General features: G+C 42.0%; 1 protein-coding gene and 1 pseudogene across 5 annotated transcripts in view; one reads left to right on the top strand and one right to left on the bottom strand.

The window, feature by feature from the left end:
• The window catches only part of DISC1 (DISC1 scaffold protein), a 356,419-nt gene that overhangs the window by 125,051 nt on the left and 211,082 nt on the right, over positions 1 to 20,286 (bottom strand). The window lies entirely within an intron of this gene.
• Positions 8,038 to 8,600, top strand: LOC128779078 (low molecular weight phosphotyrosine protein phosphatase-like; annotated as a pseudogene).

Here is a 20,286-nt window from a genome sequence, read left to right as displayed (position 1 = left end):
TCTCTCAAAATAAATACATAAAATTCAAAAAAAAGAAGAAAATCAGCATCTCCTTGTCTGGAGTCACCACCTCCATGCCCTCCAACTCTTACTCCAAGAGACCAGCAATAAAATCCAAGAGCTTTTTTTTTTTTTTTAATTTTTAAAATTTAAATCCAAGTTAGTTAACATATAGCGTAATAATGGTTTCAGGAGTAGAATTTAGTGATTCATCGCTTACATATAATACCCGGTGCTCACCGCAACAAGTGCCTTCCTTAATGCCCTTCACTCATTTAGCCCACCCCTCGCCCACCTCCCCTCCAGCAACCCTGTTTGTTCTCTGTATTCAAGAGTCTCTTATGGTTTGCTTCCCTCTCTGTTTTTATCTTATTTTTCCTTCCAAGAACTCTTTTCAAATGAACAGAATAAACTCATCTGGCACGCACGATCTTCCACTTTTTCGGAAGTGCCTCTCTGCAAGTGTCTGTGTATAAGCCATGGACTCTGTTCTTCAGAAAGGAACAGAAGGATGTGGCTGCAGAGGAAAAGAACGGATCACAAAGCCATAATTCTTTACCCGGTCATTTTACCGGGTGACCTTGGGCAAGTTATTTAGCAAACTACTGCCTCCCAGGAACCCCCCTCGTCTTATTTCAGGAGGACATAAATGCAAGGCCTTCTAATACGGAAGCACGTAGGTCAATTACATGTATTATTTGTAGCTCTCTCTCACTTATCTGACTGCATCCCACCGGTGCTTGAGATAAGACTCGTCTCCAGTAGACCAGCAGCATTATTTTTCCCTGATTGGGGAATGTGTGCTGGCCTGCCTGTGGACAAAATAAACGCGAGCTAGCATTTTTCGGAGCTTCGGTGTTAGCTGCTAATAACCATCTCCTGCTGCAGGGCAAGGAAGAAGATTAAGCCATAGTCCCTGATGAAAACAGACACGAAAGGCAGCAGGGGCAAGAGAAAGTTAAATCCCAGACACAGGCTGGACTTTTTGAAAGAATGCATCTTAAGTTAATGCCGTAATGAATAAAATCATTTTACTCTCAATACATGGCTTCAGAAGCTTTTACTCTGGGAACGAGATCTTTATTCTGGAGACAACTAAAATCACTTATACATTCCTTGTATAAATCATGAAGATCCAATAAATCTAGTCTTATATAGACTGTGTCTATTTGGGGAAGCAGGAGAGGAGTAGGAAGTATAAAATAACACAGAATGGGAAGTCTCTACATTTGGCCACTGTAGGCAAACCTATTTGGTACAAAAAGTACTTCTGTATTGGAAATTACTGGAACATATGACAAACTCAACAGAAAACAATAATCAAATGTTCATGCTTAGATGCTAAAAATACACTGGGGTGATTGTGATTTTTTATCTCTAATTTCAGCACTAATGATGATGATTATTAAAATACATGTGTAAAGAAATCAAACCTCAGGCTTTGATAGGGAAGGGAGCGAAGCTCTAAACAAATACATATTGCTGTTCAGGGTAATTCCATCCTCAAAATTAATCAGACCGTCCAAAACCAGATGCAGCATTTTAATTAGGTAAAACTAACAGCCACGCCGAATAACAAAAGGAAAGGCATAGACCAAGTGGTAGACAAGATCCTCATATAGGGTTCAATTTTTCCAAAGTTATATCATTACTTATGAGAGTCAAGGAGGTCAATGCAAGAAACCCGGAAGCAGGTCATAGGCCACGTCTCCCCAAAGCAGTGGTTCTCCAAATGTGGCCCCCAGACCAGCAACATCATCTCCTGGGAATTTCTTAGAGACACACATTCTCAGGCCCTACACTTATGGAATCCGAAGCACTAAGGGCCCAACAATCTGTGTCTAACAAGCCCACCAGGTGATTCTAACACACACTACAGTCAGAACCACTGCCAAAGGCATAAAGTAAAATTCTATCCTTTTCCTGACTCCTTGGAACGAGTCTGAAAATCCACAGGACGCAAGCAGTTTGTGGCTGAACGGTGGGGAAAATTCCCACTGCTTAGCCAGTGTTAGGAGAATTTTCTGGTAATATTTGTCACCTGGTTCTTCCATCTGGTCTAGTTATTTATTGATATGGAACAGTCAGCAACTATTTCCAACTTGTTGACTTTCAACATCAGTTCCAAATTACATTTTGTTTTGCCATGTTCCATTTACTCCAAAACTTTCCATGGTGAAGGAGTAAAAGGCCAGGTTTTTCTCCCTTTTTCTTTCCTCACAATTGCATTAAAGAAAATCTGTGTTCGGTCAAAATGTCCTTTACCCTGCCCAGCATAGACGCCGACCTTTCCTGGCCAACCATGCCTTGTCTTCTGGACAATCTGTCCAGCTGGGAGACTGAAATTCCCCCTTAACACGAAAACATCAGAAAAACAAGAAAATGCAAATCTTTCTTTCTTTAAAGTCAGTGTGTATGCGTGTTGTGTGTGTGTGTGTGTGTGTGTGTTTGTGTGTTTTTAGATCCTAAGAACATAGACAGATACATGGTTAGATTATGACATGTGATTGTAAGCAATTTTTATTATTACCATTATTTCATTTGCTGCAGGTCGAAGTCATGACTGACCTAAATTGAGTATATATAGCTTCAACCTTTTCTCTGCTCATGCTTCTGCATATATTCCATACTGCTTTAATTCACTCGATGGCATCTTGCTATTTTATCTAATGTGTATGTGTATTTCTCCATGATTCTATTATAAGTTCCTGGAGGGCAACAACCACACCTCCTACTTCTCATGAAGTAGAAAACTGTTGTACAGAGATTCAAAAGATATTCGCTGTATGTATTTAATAGAGTGTCCCCTCTGCCCCTTGTCCCAGGAACAAGCTGCTAAAATTCTACTTTGGTGGTTTACCCCTTGAAACCAAATCGTCTCTGATTTTAGGAAAAACGCAAAGCAATAAACAAAACACCCCTGGCTTAACGTAACCCTAAAGAAGTAACTTAAAGATAAAGCTCTATCCATTCCCAAGATCAGGTGTGAGGTACATGGGGTGTCACGATGCACCAGGGGACTGGTTACACCAGGACATGGTGACCAGCTTCCAATCAGCCACATAGCTTTGCTTCCAAACACTGACAGCAGCCCAACAGGCAGCAGACTCTACAACAAATGACTGCAAACATGTCACCGCAAGGAAGTTTTTCAAATGTTACAAATAGGCTGAAGGTTGTCACAGAAAGAGGAAAGGAAGGGACAATTTAGTCAGCACTGTATAAATGAAAGAAATATACTGGCCTTGTTCCATAAATGGTAACTGAAATACTATTTGGACCAGTCACTTATCAGGGGACAATAAAACAACCTGCCACTGTACCCCAGAGAGGAGAAAAATAAGGACAAAAGACAAGAAAGCTCCATTCATTCCAAAGAAAAGGCAGAGTGACAAAGAAACCATAGCAGGGTTGACTATTGATCTGAGATCTCTCGCTAGTCCGGCGGAAGCATGCCCGAGTCAGTTCACCGAGGTCTGGCTGCAATAGCTCCTTGACTCCATCGCAAGTGCTCTGCCCCACATCCTCTGTCTGAGGAAAGTCCACTCAGCCTTCAAGATTTACCTCCAGTGTCACTTCCTCTCTGAAGTCTCTTGCAAAATGCTGCCCGGTAAAATCAGTCACCTCCCTGCCTCCCTGCTCCCACTGCTCTCCCGGGGTAGCGCTGTGGTTCTGAGTCCCCCCCACCCCCCAGTCGGTGATGCCAGAAGGGTGCAGAGCACTGCTCAATCCCCTCCGTTTCACCCACAGGACCTAACAGAAGGCCTGGCACCTCGCAAGGCAGCGCTCTAAAAATCTACTGAGTTGTGCAAAGGAATAATAAACAGTACTTCAGTTCCCTGCGGTGGGAACTTTATTTGATGTGTCTTGCAGGTATGATATGTACCAGACGACCCAGGACAGGACACTATGCTGGTACTTCCCATACCACGGTCTTCAATCCCTCGCATCAATCCTATGAGGAAAGCAGTGCTCAGGGGGATAAGGAAACCAGGACACCGAGATCCCAACCAAGTCTTATTTTGCACCCCTGTTCTATTGCATGGTACATGTGTCCTGGATCAGTGCCATAACCTCTAAGTGAGCCTTGAAGTCCTCCTCTACGAAACTGGGATGATTATATTTTAGTGCTTTGGCCTACTTTCTACAAGGGCATCGGGAAAACAAATGAAATCCCACTACGTATTGAAGAAGGGAGAACAGTAAAGAAGATAACCTAAAATGGAAAAAATGTGCACTGAGCATATTTTTTTACTAAATGTTTCAGAAACGGCACCTAATGTGCCTCTCCTGAAGGGACAGCTCCCAAAAGAAGCTACACCTTAGACGTAGAGCTGCCTCTAAGAAGACACAGCTTTCAAATGGGCAGATTTTGACGCCAATTTTTTAAACACTGTATCACTCTTGTAAAAGTCTGCCCTGGCCCCCACACCGAGGAAAATGCAGAGAATTCTTGGTCACTGCATCTACAATGTCATGCTCATGACCATTCCCTAAATGTTTCCCATCTAACTAGACCCCAGATCACACCACACAGGTAACCGCATGAAAAATGACAGCTGTTAACAGGCACTGTTGTCAAAATCGAAACACCATAGGAAGTGGGAATATGTTAGGTAGAAAAGCTGCCGTGAGCCTGTACCGGATGATACCAGTGGTCACATGACAACACTTCAGCATGCATGATGCCAGAGGAACTCCAGAAAACAAATAATTACTGAGTTGCTAAGATGAGCCACGAACCATTTCATGTTTTAGGCAAGGGACGTGTATTTTAGCAGAATCACCACATTGTGCCAAATGGACTTGGAGGCAGAGGTATATAAGACACGACTGAATGGGTAAAGAACGGCTCTCAGGCTACTGCAACCGTCTAGGCACAGGAGGATGGTGCTCAGAGAATATAAAAGACGGACATCTTCCCAGTCGTGTTATGAGACTGGTATAATCTTGATACCAAGTTTGGAAAAACTTAGTATGAGGATATAAAATCACAGTTAATTTCACTTATTAACATAATGCAAAAATGCTTTAAAAATTAGCAAAACTCCAGGAGTGCCTGGCTGGCTCAGTTGGTGGAACATATGACTCTTGTTCTTGGGGCTGTGAGTTCGAGCCCCCATGCTAGGGGTGGAGATTACTGAAAACAATAATAATAATAATAATAATAATACAAAAAAATTAGTAAGACCCCAACACAGTATAAAAAGTAAGAGTTTATCCCAGGAAAGTTAACAAAAATTTAATTTTTTTTTTCAACGGTTTTTTTTTATTTATTTTTGGGACAGAGAGAGACAGAGCATGAACGGGGGAGGGGCAGAGAGAGAGGGAGACACAGAATCGGAAACAGGCTCCAGGTTCCGAGCCATCAGCCCAGAGCCTGACGCGGGGCTCGAACTCACAGACCGCGAGATCGTGACCTGGCTGAAGTCGGACGCTTAACCGACTGCGCCACCCAGGCGCCCCAACAAAAATTTAATTTTAAAAACCTTATTAATTTGGGTTGGGGCGCCTGGGTGGCTCAGTCGGTTAAGCGGCCGACTTCGGCTCAGGTCATGATCTCGCGGTCTGTGAGTTCGAGCCCCGCGTCGGGCTCTGGGCTGACAGCTCAGAGCCTGGAGCCTGTTTCAGATTCTGTGTCTCCCTCTCTCTCTGCCCCTCCCCTGTTCATGCTCTCTCTGTCTCAAAAATAAATAAACGTTAAAAAAAAAATTAAAAAAAAAAAAAAAAACCTTATTAATTTGGGTTTATAACATATATAGAAGTAAAAGAATAGTAATAGCAATATGCGGTATAAATAATAAATAAATATATATATATCATGTTGTATAATATTGTTTGAATTAAGAGTGTTAAAGTTGCAGAGTGTAAACCCTAGAGCAACCCATGGAGGAAACAAAACAAAGTGTGATAGTAATAATCTAAGGGAAGAGATCAAATGGAATACTGAAAAATACTCAATTTTAATGGAAAACAGAAAAAGAATAAAAAAGAAAAAAATACACATTGGAAAAATAGAAAACAATAGCATGACAGTAGACTTATGCTCAAACATATTAATAACTCTACTAAATATAAATGAATTAAAGATTCCCGTTAAAGGAGGAAATTATCAGTCTGGATAAAGAAGCAAGATCAAACACTAGTATGTTTCCAGGAGACCCACTTGAAACCTAAAGACATAGGTTAAAATTAATGAAAAAAGATACATCATGCTAACACTAGTCATAAAAAAAAACCGAAGTAACTATATTCCTGCCAGACAGACCTCAGGAAAAAAAAAAGTATTATAAGTAAAGAGGAATAGTTCATAATAATAAAGTGGATACGTAAACAATCCTAAATGTATATGCTTCTGATGGAGGATGAAAATACTTGAAGTATCAAAGTACTTAAACAATGAAGCACTGAAATATATAATTTGATAGAACTGAGAAGAGAAACAGACAAAGCCAACATACTCGTTAGAGATTCCAACAAACTTCTCTCAATAACTGATAGGTCAAGTAGACATTAAATCAGTAAGGATAATGATTTTGAACACTATCAACCAGAGTCACTTAATCAACATTTATAGAACACTATACCCAATAATTGCAAAATTTACATTCTTCTCATGTGCACATAGAACTATAGATAAACTATAGGTTGGTCCATAAAGTAAGACTCAAAAATTTCAAAGAAGATTAAATCATACCAGGAATGTTTTTGAAACACAACAAAATTAAATTAGAAAGCAGTAACATAAAGATATCTGGGAAATACTCAAACACTTGGAAAGTAAGCAATCTATGTCCAAGTAACTCACAGAGCAAGAATAAATTACAAGGAAAATTAGAAATTTGAATGATAATGAAGACTTAATAAATTTGCGGGCCTGACTGAAGTCATGCTTAGAGGGAAATTTATAGTTTTAGAATAGAAGATTTAAAACCATTGATGTAAGTGTCAACCTTATGAAGGTAAAAAAGAAGGGCAAATAAAACCCAAAGTAACTAGAAATAAGGAATAATAAAGCTAGGAATGGAAATCAATGAGATATAAAATGGAGAAACAGTAGAGAAAATTAATAAAAGCAAAAAATTGGTTTTTTTTATTTTTTTAATGTTTATTTATTATGGAGACACAGAGAGAGACAGAGCATGAGCAGGGGAGGGGCAGAGAGAGAGGGAGACACAAAATCTGAAGCAGGCTTCAGGCTCTGAGCTGTCAGCATAGAGCCCGACGCAGGGCTTGAACTCACCAACTGCGAGATCATGACCTGAGCCGAAGTCAGACGCTTAACCAACTGAGCCACCCGGGCGCCCCCCAAAAATTGGTTTTTTATAAGATCAGTAAAACTGTTAAAACTCTAGACTGATAGAGCATAAATTAAAGCAAACACAAGTTACCAGGTATGCCATCAAGAAAAAAAAAGAGTAGACACATTACTATAGATCCTAGAGATATTAAAAGAATAATAAGGATATATTATGAACATCTTTTTATGCCAACAAATTCAACAGTTTAGATGAAATAGAAAAGTTCCTCAAAGGTGCAAATTATCAAAATTATATATACACATATATCTATTAAAGAAAGTGAATTTATAATTTAAAGCATTCTTTCAAGAACTCCAAAGTCAAGTGACTTTACTCTTAAATATTATCAAACATTTAAGGAAGAAAAAAATACCACTTTCACACATACTTTAAGAAAATTTCAGGAGAAAAGAATGCATCTCAAATAATTTTATGAGGGCAGCATAACACTGATCTAACACTCATTATTAATGTAGTCAAATAGTAAGCAAACCACATCCAGCAATTTGTAAAAAGTATAATATTTCATGATCAACTATGGTTTAGGCAGGAAAAAAGTGTTATTTAAACATTTGAAAATCATCAGTGTAATTAACCACATTAACATAATAAAGGAAGAAAACAGATGAAATGGACTTCATCAAAATTAGAAACTTTAACTCATCAAAAGACACATTATGAAAATGAGCAGGAGAAAATTCCTGATGCAGTCAGCGGGTGCCTCTGTGTGCAAGGGAAGATGGCTGAGCAGGTGCCCAAGTCAGTGCTGTTCCTGTGTCTGGGTAACATCTGTCAATCACTCATCACAAGAGCAGTTTTGAGAAAACTTGTAACTGATCAAAACATTTAAAATAATTGGAGGGTAGACAGCGCAACAACATCCACGCATGAAACAGAAAACCCTCCCGATTATCAAGGGCAGAATTGCATGAAGGAGCATGGTACTCCCACGAATCACATTGTCCAGGTGGGTTACCAAGAAGACTTTGCCACATTAGATTATACACTATGTACGGATGAAACCAATCTGAGAGATTTGACTAGAAAAAGTAAACAAACTAAAACCTGCAAAGCTAAAATTGAACCACTTGGGAGCTATTATCCAAGAAAGCAACTTATTATTGGAGATCCCTATTATGGGAGTGACTCTGGCTTCAGGATATCTCCCAGCAGCGTGGAAGGTGCTGCAGGGCCTGCTTAGAGGAGGTTCAAAGACACTGCATCCATTCCTGGCTGCAGCCAGCGGGGCTAGTCCCCACAGCCTTGGCATCTCTCAGTCAATGTGTCAAAGTGCGGTAACATTCCATAGCTTGAGGCCACCGCTGTTTCTTTGGTTGACTTGCTCCTTCTTAACTTAAAAAATAATTATAGACGAAAATCAATTGTTGTGTTTGGCAGAAGAATGAATGAAGAGTTTTGATTCACGTGGTTTATGGGGTAAAGTGTCCTTAGGTTAGTTGAACCTACCACTTTGCTCCAGTTACAAAAATTATGGAACAAACAAAATAGAACAGGATGAAATAAGCATTACTTTCAGACCCAGATCAAAATCCGAGCCCACTGAGGCTTGTAAGTCATCTGCCCTACCTCTTCCCTAAGTGTGGACGGCTTGATGAGGATGAAAACCCCCTGTTCTCCCACAGTGCCTCCTTATACCAGAGCCCTTCACCATCCACAGGAGCGCACAACCTAGATGAAAAGTGTTAATTTACACACGCTCATCATACACACTTGCGTACTTAAAAGAAAAGAAGGGCGCCTGGGTGGCTCAGTCAGTTAAACGTCAGACTTCGGCTGAGGTCACAATCTCGTGTTTAGGGAGTTCGGGCCCCATGTCAGGCTCTGTGCTAACAGCTCAGAGCCTGGGGCCTGCTTCAGATTCTATGTCTCCCTCTCCGTCTCTACCCCTCCCCCGCTCACACTCTGTTTCTCTCTCTCTCAAAAATAAACATTAAAAAAATTTTTAAAGAAAACAGAAAAATATTTGTGGAATTAATCTTAAGCACCTTTAATACTTCCTAGGTTTTGTTTATTTAGTTTATTTTATAAGGAAGTAGGCTTATTTGCTCCCATTTGAACCACTTTGTCCCTGGAAATTTAATCTGATCCAGAAAGACACTTACACGCTGGTTTATCTCACGGTCAGTGTGCAAAACGTGTCATTTTCTTATGTGCATGTGTAACCCAAATGTCAAAAATAAATCAGCTTAGGAGGGAAGAAAGTAATTACAAAGTTAGAAAAAGCTCTTTTATGTTGGAATACTTAAATATTGACATGTTAATGAGCATTCATCAGTGCTTAATTTACAGGCAAATATAGGTCATTTCTGTGCACTGTGAGATAATTAATCTAAAACTCACATAGATACATGTCAGAAAAGATTGTTTTCAAAATAAACCGGAGAAATTATGAAAATACAGATTTTTTTTAAAAAAAGCAATGAACAAGAAAGCTCTCCAAATAGGAGAAAATATCCGTAGTAAATATACCTGGCAAAAGACTTGATTGCAAAATACTTAATAGGTCCTCTACAACTTAATAGCTGCAAGAGAACCCAACAACAAACTGGCCAAAATATTTGAACAGGAACTTCACAAAGAAAAATATGTGAATGGATGGGGCACCTGGGTGGCTCAGTCAGTTACGCATCTGACTTCAGCCGATATCATGATCTTCACGGTCTGTGGGTTTGAGCCCCACGTCAGGCTCTGTGCTGTCGGCTCAGAGCCTGGAGCCTGCTCAGGATTCTGTGTCTCCCTCTCTCTCTCTCTGCCCCTCACCTGCTCATGCTCTTTGTCTTTCTCTCAAAAATGAATAAACATTAAAAAAAGTTTAAAAAAAAAAATATGTGAATGGTTAATACACACATGAAAAAAATCCTTAACCATTAGTCACCAGTACATAGCCACTAAAATGGCTAAAACAAACAGGACAGACAACATTTAATGTTGATAATGATATAGGACACTCTACAACAGTGTTCGAAGAGATATAAAATGGTAAAATTTTGGAAGTTTCTCGTAAAGTTGAATGCATGCTTACACTACAACCCAGTAATTACACTTTCAGTAATAACCCAAAGTAAAATGAAAACACAGAAAGACTTATGACAAGAATATTCATAGAAGCTTAAGTCATATTAGTCAAAAACTAGAAATAACCCCAATGTCCATTAGCAGGAAAGGGAATAAACAAATTGTAGTGCATTTATATAATGAAATACTACTTAGTAATAAAAATGAAATAAACTACTGACACCACAACACCACGGATGAATGTCAACCACATGCTGAATAAAAGGTGACAGACAGAAAAGAATGTATACAGTATCATTCCATTTTTCTAGAGTTTCTAGAATAGGCAATATTCACCTAAAGTGACAGAAATGAGACTGATATTTGTCTGACCAGAGACTGGGAGGCGTTAACTACAAAGGATACTTTGGGTGGGGGAGACTCTATAGCTTTACAGGGTGTAAATTATATGGATATATGTATTTCTCAAAACTCATCAAACCGCACACTTCAGATTTGTGCATTTCACTGCGTGTAGATTATATATAAAGCAAAATTACATATAATATATATTTATAATTATATATACATATTATATAATATATATGTTAATAATTTGCTTATATAAAGCAAAATTTTAATTATGGCTTTAATTCACCATTTCAATATGTTAAATGAAATACATGTATAAAGGAATTAAAGAAAATAGCCTTAATCATTTTTTTTAAATTTTTTTTAATGTTTATTTTTGAGACAGAGAGAGACAGAGCATGAACGGGGGAGGGTCAGAGAGAGGGAGACACAGAATCTGAAACAGGCTCCAGGCTCCGAGCTGTCAGCACAGAGCCTGATGCGGGGCTCGAACTCACGGACCGCGAGATCATGACCTGAGCCGAAGTCGGCTTCCCAAGCGACTGAGCCACCCAGGCGCCCCCTTAATCATTTTTTTAATGTTTATTTATTTTTTGAGAGACAGAGAGACAGACAGACAGAGCATGAGTGGGGAAAAGACAGAGAGAAAGGGAGACACAGAATTCAAAGCAGGCTCCAGGCTCTGAGCTGTCAGCACAGAGTCTGACGCAGGGCTTGAACTCACGAACTGGGAGATCATGACCTGAGTCAGACGCTCAACCGACTGAGCCACCCAGGCACCTCAACAGCCTTAATCTAATAGCGTCTCTATCATAATTACAAACATCATACGTAATAGTCTAACCTTAGAATTCTAGCTTCTAATATCAGATAAAACACAAGGACATTAGGTATCACTGCATCTATACAAAATAAGACAAGTGAGGGAATCAGTGAAAAGAATAAAGAATGGAAAGAAAAGAACAAAATGCTATTACCTACAAAGGATATGATTCCTCCATAGAAAATCAAAGAGGATCTATAAAAAACCAAAACAATTCCAGCAAAGTTGCTGGAAACAAGATCATATGAAACACAGTGTAAAACAACAAAAACTGATGAGAGAGGGGTTTTTTTTGTTTTTTAATTAAAAAAAAAAATTTTAAGTAGGCTCCACACCCAATGTGGGGCTTGAACTCATGACCTGAAAGAGTCGCACGCTCTACTGAGTCAGCCAAATACCCCTGGTTTTGTTTTGTTTCGTTTTAGTTAGCATTTCTGATAGAAAAAAAAAAAAATCTGAACTGGACATAGGATAAATTTAATAACAACAACCAAACTGTATAAATAAGGAACACTATAATTGTCGTCGTGAAATGTTCATGAATGGGAAGGTCAATAATATACATCTGGCCCTCCTCTCAAACACTTAATATACAAGTTCAATGCAATCCAATTAAAATCTGACAAGTTGATCCTAAAGGGCCATGAATAACAATGACAACTTTGAAGACAAAGGACGATTAGTCCTATATGGGCAGAGATGGAGGGGGCCGAGAGGTGGAGGGAGTTATGTCCTACCACATACCAAAACGTACAATAAATCATAAAGCCATAGCAATTAAACAGTGTGGTTAGTGAAGGGAAGGACAAACAGATCGAATAGTATAATGACTTATAAGTAGACGCAGGCACACACAGGCGGCACACACATCAATGGAGATCATGATGCCACTGAGTATTCAAACGTAAAAAGGCAAGATTAGGTCCCTACTTCATGCCAAACACAACAATAAATCCCACATGTAAATAAAAAACTATATTTAAAAAAAAGTAAAGGTATAGAGCAAAACTTTACAAATCGGAAGAAAATAGGGAAGATACTGACACAAACTGGCAAGAACTTCTTAAACAAGAAATGGGATGGGGCGCCTGGGTGGCTCAGTCGGTTAACAGTCTGATTTCGGCTCAGGTCATGATCTCACGGTTCGTGAGTTTAAGCCCCTCGTCAGGCTCTGTGCTGACATCTCAGAGCCTAGAGCCTGCTTCAGACTGTGTGTCTCCCTCTCTCTCTGCCCCTTCCTTGTTCACACTGTGTCTCTCTGTCTCTCTCTCTCTCAAAAATAAATAAACATTTTTAAAAAATAAAAAAAAAAGAAATAGGAAGAACGAACGATAAAGGAAAAGTTAGAGTCATCTAATTTAAAATTTAAAACTCTGTATGACAAAGACACAGAGGGGGACAAAAACAAAACAAAACAGACCATCCACAATGTAGGATACGGGACATTAGTGTATTTGTCATTTTTCCTTCATTTAAAAAAACTGAAAAAATTAAAACAGAGGTTGATGTGAACCAAAGGCGGTAACATTTTGACACAAATGGGTGCCCGCTACACGTGTGAAATCTCTATGGACGAGACAGAGGTTTACAGTTTCCCATTCTCCCTCTGCATCCTGACTGACCCTGGAGCCTCCCTGGGGGACCCCAAGCCATGTCATGGCCTCCAGATCCGTGAGTCACAAACTACCTTTTCCATGGCAGTTGCCTCCCAAATCTGTTGCCCTGACCCCACCTCAACTTTTCTATTAATGCACTCTATTTTAAGACTGTGGAAGGACAGGTTTCCCCGAGCCAGGGGACAGGGAAAGGCAGCTGAGAGATGCCATGTGAGCGTCCCCGCCCTTCAGCTTCCAGAAGGCTTCAGAGGAGCTGTCAAACAGATGGTGGGGGCTGAATGCACCACACTTAATCCCTCTCTTTGTCACGGGAGGAAATGTGACATAGCTTCAGCTATTAAAAAAAATTAAGAATGCTGAACACAACACCCAAAGGAAAAGAATAAAAAACACATTCAGTGTGGAGAGAGAACGTGCTCGCAGGTGGAATTATCAGTAAATGGGAGATTCGTCTGAAATCACCAGGATATAGTGTCGTTTTTAAACTTTTTTTTTTATTATGGTAAAGCGTGTAGCATAAAATGGACCATTTTGCCCATTTCCAAGTGTACAGTTCAGTGGCATTAAGTACATTTACGATGTTGTGCAACCATCACCCCCATCTGTCCCCAAACTTTTCATCTTCCCAAATCGAAATCCTGCCCCATTAAACACGAACTCCTTATTGCCCCCTCTCCAGCCCCTGGGAACTGCCATTCTACCTCCTGTCTGTATGAATTTGACTATTCTAGTTATGTCATAAAAGTGGAATTGTACAGAGTGTCATTTTTAAGGAGTTCCACATACTCCATGTTATTGTTTAAAAAATAAAAAAAAGCACAATTGATGTGGCTTCTTCTCTCCTTGGCTTTTGCTTTGTGAAAGTGGACTGATGTGTGCCTGATGAACGCTGTATAGACAATGCCCTATTCTGTGTACCCTTTGTACCGAATTTCATAGGGACTTTGTGGAAAAAGAACTTGCCCTTGCTATGTTGCAGCTCGCCCAAGATCAGAGCCATCAGAGGTACAGCTATCACCCCGTGTACAGAGTTAAAATATGCCTGGTTTGTATTAAAGCTCTGTACCGTTAAGAGCAACCCATACAACGTAATGGTACTCCTTAAAAATTCTATGAGAGGAAATCAAATTTTTAGCAAAGCAGTCCCTAAGCAAATTCTGGAGTCTAGGAGAAACAATTTCTCATAACAACAGTTCCGAAAACCAAAAGCACTAGAATAATAAATATGGAACAAGCCACAGCTCCCTTTAGCATTAGCCAATTTCAGTCTTGTGAACACAACCTGAATTATGGACGATGTGTAATACACTCTTCTAAAAAGGTTTCAGGGAGGTAATTTTCAGAAGGCGCTCCCAGTAACATCTTCTAGTATAACCCCTACTTGCTTTACAGACTTACTAAGGGCAGTAGACGGGAAGAAAGACGGACGAAAGAGGTAAAACGACACAGAATGAAACAGGTTTGTGTGTGGTGAGAGAATCTCCAGGCAGAGCACTAGAAATCCAGTGCTGTAGCTCTGTCACCTCCCCCGTGTGCTCAGCCACGCCCTTCACCTTGAAGGGCCTCCATACCCTCACCTGTAAAGCAGGGAAGGGTGCCCCTAAGATTTCAGAGACTGGTGACCTTTCTACCTAAAAGGAAAACTCATCACTCCTGCACCAACACATTGCCTACCATTCTTTAACAAGCAGGGACTTGTGACGTTTTACCACACAAACAACGATTTGCAAATGGTACCCTACATACAAAATGGTTTTGCTCTCTGGCTTTGGGTTCTCATCTGCCTCTTTCTTCCCCTCAATTTGGTATGATTCTCTGTACTTACAAATATTCCCAAGCGTTGCCCAGGTTTCCGCCCCACTCTTGATGGCAGGTACCCCACACTCCAAACAAGGATGGCTTGTCCTGCCCAGGCACCCATGCCATCCCACCTGGGACATGAGGACACAGAGCCTGAGAAAGGCAAAACAGCCACCACGGGCAGATCCAGAACTCTGAACCCTTGCAGACAACTCAGGTGCTTTCCAGCTGGAGCCTGGAGGCCTCTACTTACTGAAGTCCACAAAATCTGCCAGCTGACAGTTCCTACTTCTGCAGGGAGAGTACTCAGGATACCAGGAACATGGCCCTGGGACTCTGAGAGCCAGGGTGAAGACGGCTCTCATGTCCAGAAATATGGGGCTGCCTGGCCTCCCCAGAGGATTCCATACCGGGATGCAAGGCTACAGGGTTGCAGCAAGCTGGTCCTGGCTGGAGTTCTGTTTTCCAAACCACAACTCATCACACAGGTAGACCAGGGAAGAAGAGAACAATCTCAAGGCCCTGGAGTGAGCCGCCCAGGGTCAGGGTGCACAGCAGCTCAGTAGAGTTGGGGGAGTCGGGAGGACACTCTTCTCCAGGCTCCCTGGGCCAAGGCAAGGCTGCCTCTGTGTGGACCATCACATCCCCATGAGAGAGACTTCTGGGTTTCTCTCATCTCCTTCTTCCGCTGGGGATCTGCTCTTGCTGCCACTTGCCTCACCTGTTCGAGCACCCACGCCTTCCCCATCCATGGCCACCTCCCACGTGCCTGGGAGTGGAGGGCCGGCACACCTAGCCTCTGCAGATGCTTTTCTCTAGGTGCTCCTAGACCCATCCCCGTCCACTCTCAGACCTCATCCGTTGCCACAGTTCCTCTCCTTTTGGCAATATACTCTCCTATCCTGACAATATACAAAGGATGAAGACTGTAAAATCACCACCACGGGCCAATCACCCAGTTTATAAAGGAAAATTTTACCGAAACTGTTAAAGACCCTCAAATTACATTGTACACACTGCCTGCTCCAGAGGTGATGATTTTTAAGTATTTATCGTTCCCATGCATGGATTTATCCTTTCCCTTGCTATGTATGTATCCTTAAAACATAGAATGTTGTTTTCCATGTTTTCAAATAAATAGTTGGTATTGTACTATATGCATTCTTCTGGAACTTGCTTGTCTCGCCGAGATTATGTATATGAGATCAGTCCACATTGATATGCATAGCTATAGCCCACTCACTTTCACCGCTGTCTAGCATTTGGTCATGTATGTAAGTCACTTATTCATGAAAGAAATACTCCAACTAGAGAGGAAGAAGTAGTCCACCTTTACATATAACGGATCCCCAAATGAAAATGGAACAGATGACAGTTGTCAAGCCCTGATTTGTTTTCCCTACTCCTTCACGTTGATTTGATATCCATGATTAATTTAAATGCTGACGAAATTCCATTATGTTCATTTCTAGAGAGATTACTTCCACATAATCCCATGTTTTAAATAATAGCAATAGGTATTTCTATTACCACACAGAAACACCAGAGTAATGGCCAGGTCCCAACTAGCTGATCCTGTAGATTTAATGGCATAACTCCTAACAGACACATTTGAGAGAGAAGCTTGGTGAGAAGGATTACATATCCAGCTAAAGATGCACCAGGACTCAGATAGTCTACAGAACTCTTTACATGAATGGAGCAAATCCATCTGTCAATGAATGCAATAACTGAGTCTGGCACCTTATGTTCATCTTTCCATCATCAAATGGAAAAGAAACAGTGAACCCTAGATAATCTCCTCGGTGCCAGAGAGAACTTGGGTTGGCAAGTGACGAAAAGGAGGTACTAAGAAAAATGGGGAAAATGGCAGCCACGGGAGAAGCCAACACTTTGAAGAAACGGTTGGTCCATCTGTCTTCAAGAGTTGCTTCAAGAAGGAACCAGCTGTCTGAGTCTGGGGAAAGTCGAATGAGAACTTGCATTTAAAATAAAATCGTATTCGAAAGCAGACAGGTCTGTTCTGTTTTGCTTGTTTCCAAATCACGACCGAAGTCTTCATCCTGTTTTATTGGCTTCTCGGGCTGAGTGCTGGGTATTTTAGATCATTTTGCAAAATTTAGCTGAGAGGAATAAATTGCCAAAAAAAAAAAAAAAAAACTTGAGAAATCTATATTATTTGTATTCCATAAGACACATGTCTGGAAATAATACACGCAAACTTGGACGGACCCAACTGCCATATTTAGCGCCTGGAGAAGAAAGAGAAAGAAAAGGACATTTTGGTTGTCTTCGTGTTTGTATTCTTTTCTTGAAAACTCAGACACACCTTTCCTTTACGAAGGTTCTTTCCGTGACAACTAATGTCACCTGGAACCTTAAGCTCACAGAACCCACCCAAGGATTTTGAAGGCTAACCACAAGTCAGCTATAAAGAGGGAGTCTTGCCAGTGTTGTTTGATGAGAAAAATCACCGTGAGGGGATTGCTCATTGCGCTGAGGGAGTACTAGTCCCTTGACATTACTGTCTTGCTTCCTCTGATTTCACACAAGATCCCTACAGTTCCCGCCCCTGCTCTTTCCTCCACCTTACACACCGCCGCCTCAGACTGGGTCAGAAAGAGAAGTCCTCAGAGACTCATTCATTTGTATATCAACTTACTCAAGAAAGATCCAGAAAATGGTGAAACAGCCCACATACCAGACCAGCCACATGCAGTAGCATGAGAAGGCACTCGTTCAGGTTTTGAAAGAAGGGAGCCTAGAAAAATCCTGTCTTCAGCTGTTTCTCTTCCCCGCCAGCTTGCTCTGGACAGGCTGTATCAGGCTTGGGTATTTGGCCTCCATTTTCAGACAAACAAAAATTATACCAGGAGACTGCAGACATGTACTCTCCTTCCCTCGGTTTTGTCTCAAAAGTTCAAAGAGTTAAAAATATAAACTATGATTCAGCTTTTAAAACTTCTGTGCTCCTGTCATAATAACGGCGGGCCAGACGTGAGGGGGCAAGAGAGAAAATCCAATTAATCCTACCCCCGTGGGCAAACAACCTTATCAGACATTTTCCTTCAGCCCCAGCAGAAGTTTTGCATGAAAGATCCCACCTGTCAGTTTTTCGTTTGATTCAGCACAAAATCTCTGAGGCAGCGTTTTTACTTTAACTTGGAGGTAAGTTTTATTAAAAATGCCTGTTACAGCCAGCTGGTGTCAAACCGTTGGTTTGCTAACTAGGCATCAATGGAAGAGCCTGCAATTCTGTCTGTTTGATGAAGACGAGAGCTTCAAACTATTAATGCCACCCCTAAAGCTGGTCTGCCATGGGCCAGGTGAACCACAGGAGGCGGGCGATTCGCAGAGAGATGGGGGGGGAGCCTCCCTTTCACTTCCCTCTCCAGTCACAAATTTGTGTCTTAAGTGCACTCTTTCCCCCATCCTGCACTGGTTGCTTTTGTAAAACTGGATCACGCAAAGACACATCCCAGAATCACATTGCGGTTTTCCTGATATATTTGTGACATTAGCATAACATATGCTATCAAACACCAACAACGTACGTGTCAGACAAAAACGCCCCAGAAAAGACTCAGGTTCTCCACACCGGGAGGGTATTTGCACACCAGCCAGACCATTGGACCCAGAGAACCCGTCAAGCCAGATATCAGCGTGCTCAGTGGGTGGCGGGGGGGGGGGGGGGGGGGGGGAACGGTGGGTGTGAGACGCAGCTCCCCAACCCCAGAGGGCAGTGTATTCCTCACCTGTCGAAGCTCAGATGCTGAGCCCAGGGCTGTCCTTCCCCTGCCACCCGCCCTAGACCAGTGGACCCTCAGAATGTTACACGTTAGGTCGCCTAGTGTTGTCATTTATTGGTCCAACCCTCCGCCTTTGGCATTCCTGAAGCTGTTTCATGACAGGAGGGCCAGGAGCTGGTATCAGCAACAGTTTCAGTCCCTGGGCTCGGACAGCATGGTAAAGACCAGATGGATCTTAATGGAAGAGCATTAGATCCAGAGCCATTAACCTCAGATCCATGTTCTGGCTTTCCATACACTTTTTCTTTTAATGCATATTTATTTATTTTGAGAGAGAGACACAGCAGGAGCCAGGCAGCAGCAGCAGAGAGAGGGGGACACAGAATCCCAAGCAGGCTCCGTGCTGTCAGTGCAGAGCCCGATGTGGGGTTCATACCCATGAACTGTGAGATCATGATCTAAGCTGAAATCAAGAGTTGGATGCTTAGCCAACTGAGCCACGCAGGTGCCCCACCACACACCCTTTTTTTTTTAACAAGTGTGAGCCTTGCTTTCCTCTCCTTACAGTGCAGGTGTTAATAGTGAGCATCTTGTCTGCTGAAGGCATCTGATGTTTTTGACTAGACACTTTGAGAGCAAGCTTCCCCAAATACCCGACGCCCTCTGGTTTGGGTTCATATTTCCTCTGTAGTAAGAACACCCTCCTATTTCTGGTGCTCTCAGGTGAAGCCTGTGGAATTCTGCAATTCACAAGCAAAGTCACCAAACTTGAACTTGTCACATTTCCTGCGAACTGGCGATCTTCCTCTATCCTTCCCCTCAGTCAGTGGCACCATCACTGACTGGAAGGCTAGAAAGTGGGACTCATCGTGCAGTCCTTACCCTGTCTGCTCCCAGGAATCCATCATACAGCCTGCTGATTGTCCTTCCCTGGTGTCCACACTCGCCTCTCTCCTGCCCTAAGACTTGCGTCCAGAGGGCGCTCTCTGCCTGCACCCTTGGCCGCTCTACCCTGCACACGGCTGCCGAGTGCTCTAAGTCCGAGGACGTGACCCCCTTAAAATCAGTAGTGGCCCTGCATGGCCTCCAGCAGAAAGTTCCAGCTCTTTGGCTTGGCACTCCTCTTTCGGGACCTGGCCCCCGGCCCCCGGCCCCCGCATGCCTCCCCTCTGACCCACCCCATATCTACTCACACCATGCTCACCATGGGCTCTGCGTGATGGCCCATGCTACCACTGACCTACAACGATGTGAGCTCCCCAGGGGCAGGGGGTACAGCGGGGATGTGGGGGTTTTTTGTTGTTGTTCGTTGTTCTGTTCCTGAACCTAGCACGGTGTCTAGAGCAGAACCCTAATGAACACTTGAAAGAATGCATGAATGGTCACCCGAGACTCCGAGTAAGCAGCCTCTTGTCTTGGGAGCATCTCTTGGTTCCTCTTCTTAATCGCAACAACCAAATGTGTAATCCTTCATTTGAGTGTCTCTTTCTGCCCCGTTGTCCTGCAGACACCTGTCTTACAGCATCTGCCGCTCAGCTCTGATTGCCCAGTTTGCTGCATATGCTGAGCACTATGTTAGAGGCCTCGTGAGAGAAGAACTGTCTTATGTT

Source organism: Panthera pardus, unplaced genomic scaffold, assembly GCF_024362965.1.
Source record: "Panthera pardus isolate Hobbes unplaced genomic scaffold, ASM2436296v1 HiC_scaffold_22, whole genome shotgun sequence".
Taxonomy (NCBI): Eukaryota; Metazoa; Chordata; class Mammalia; order Carnivora; family Felidae; genus Panthera; species Panthera pardus.
This window is presented reverse-complemented; position numbering and strand designations above follow the sequence as displayed.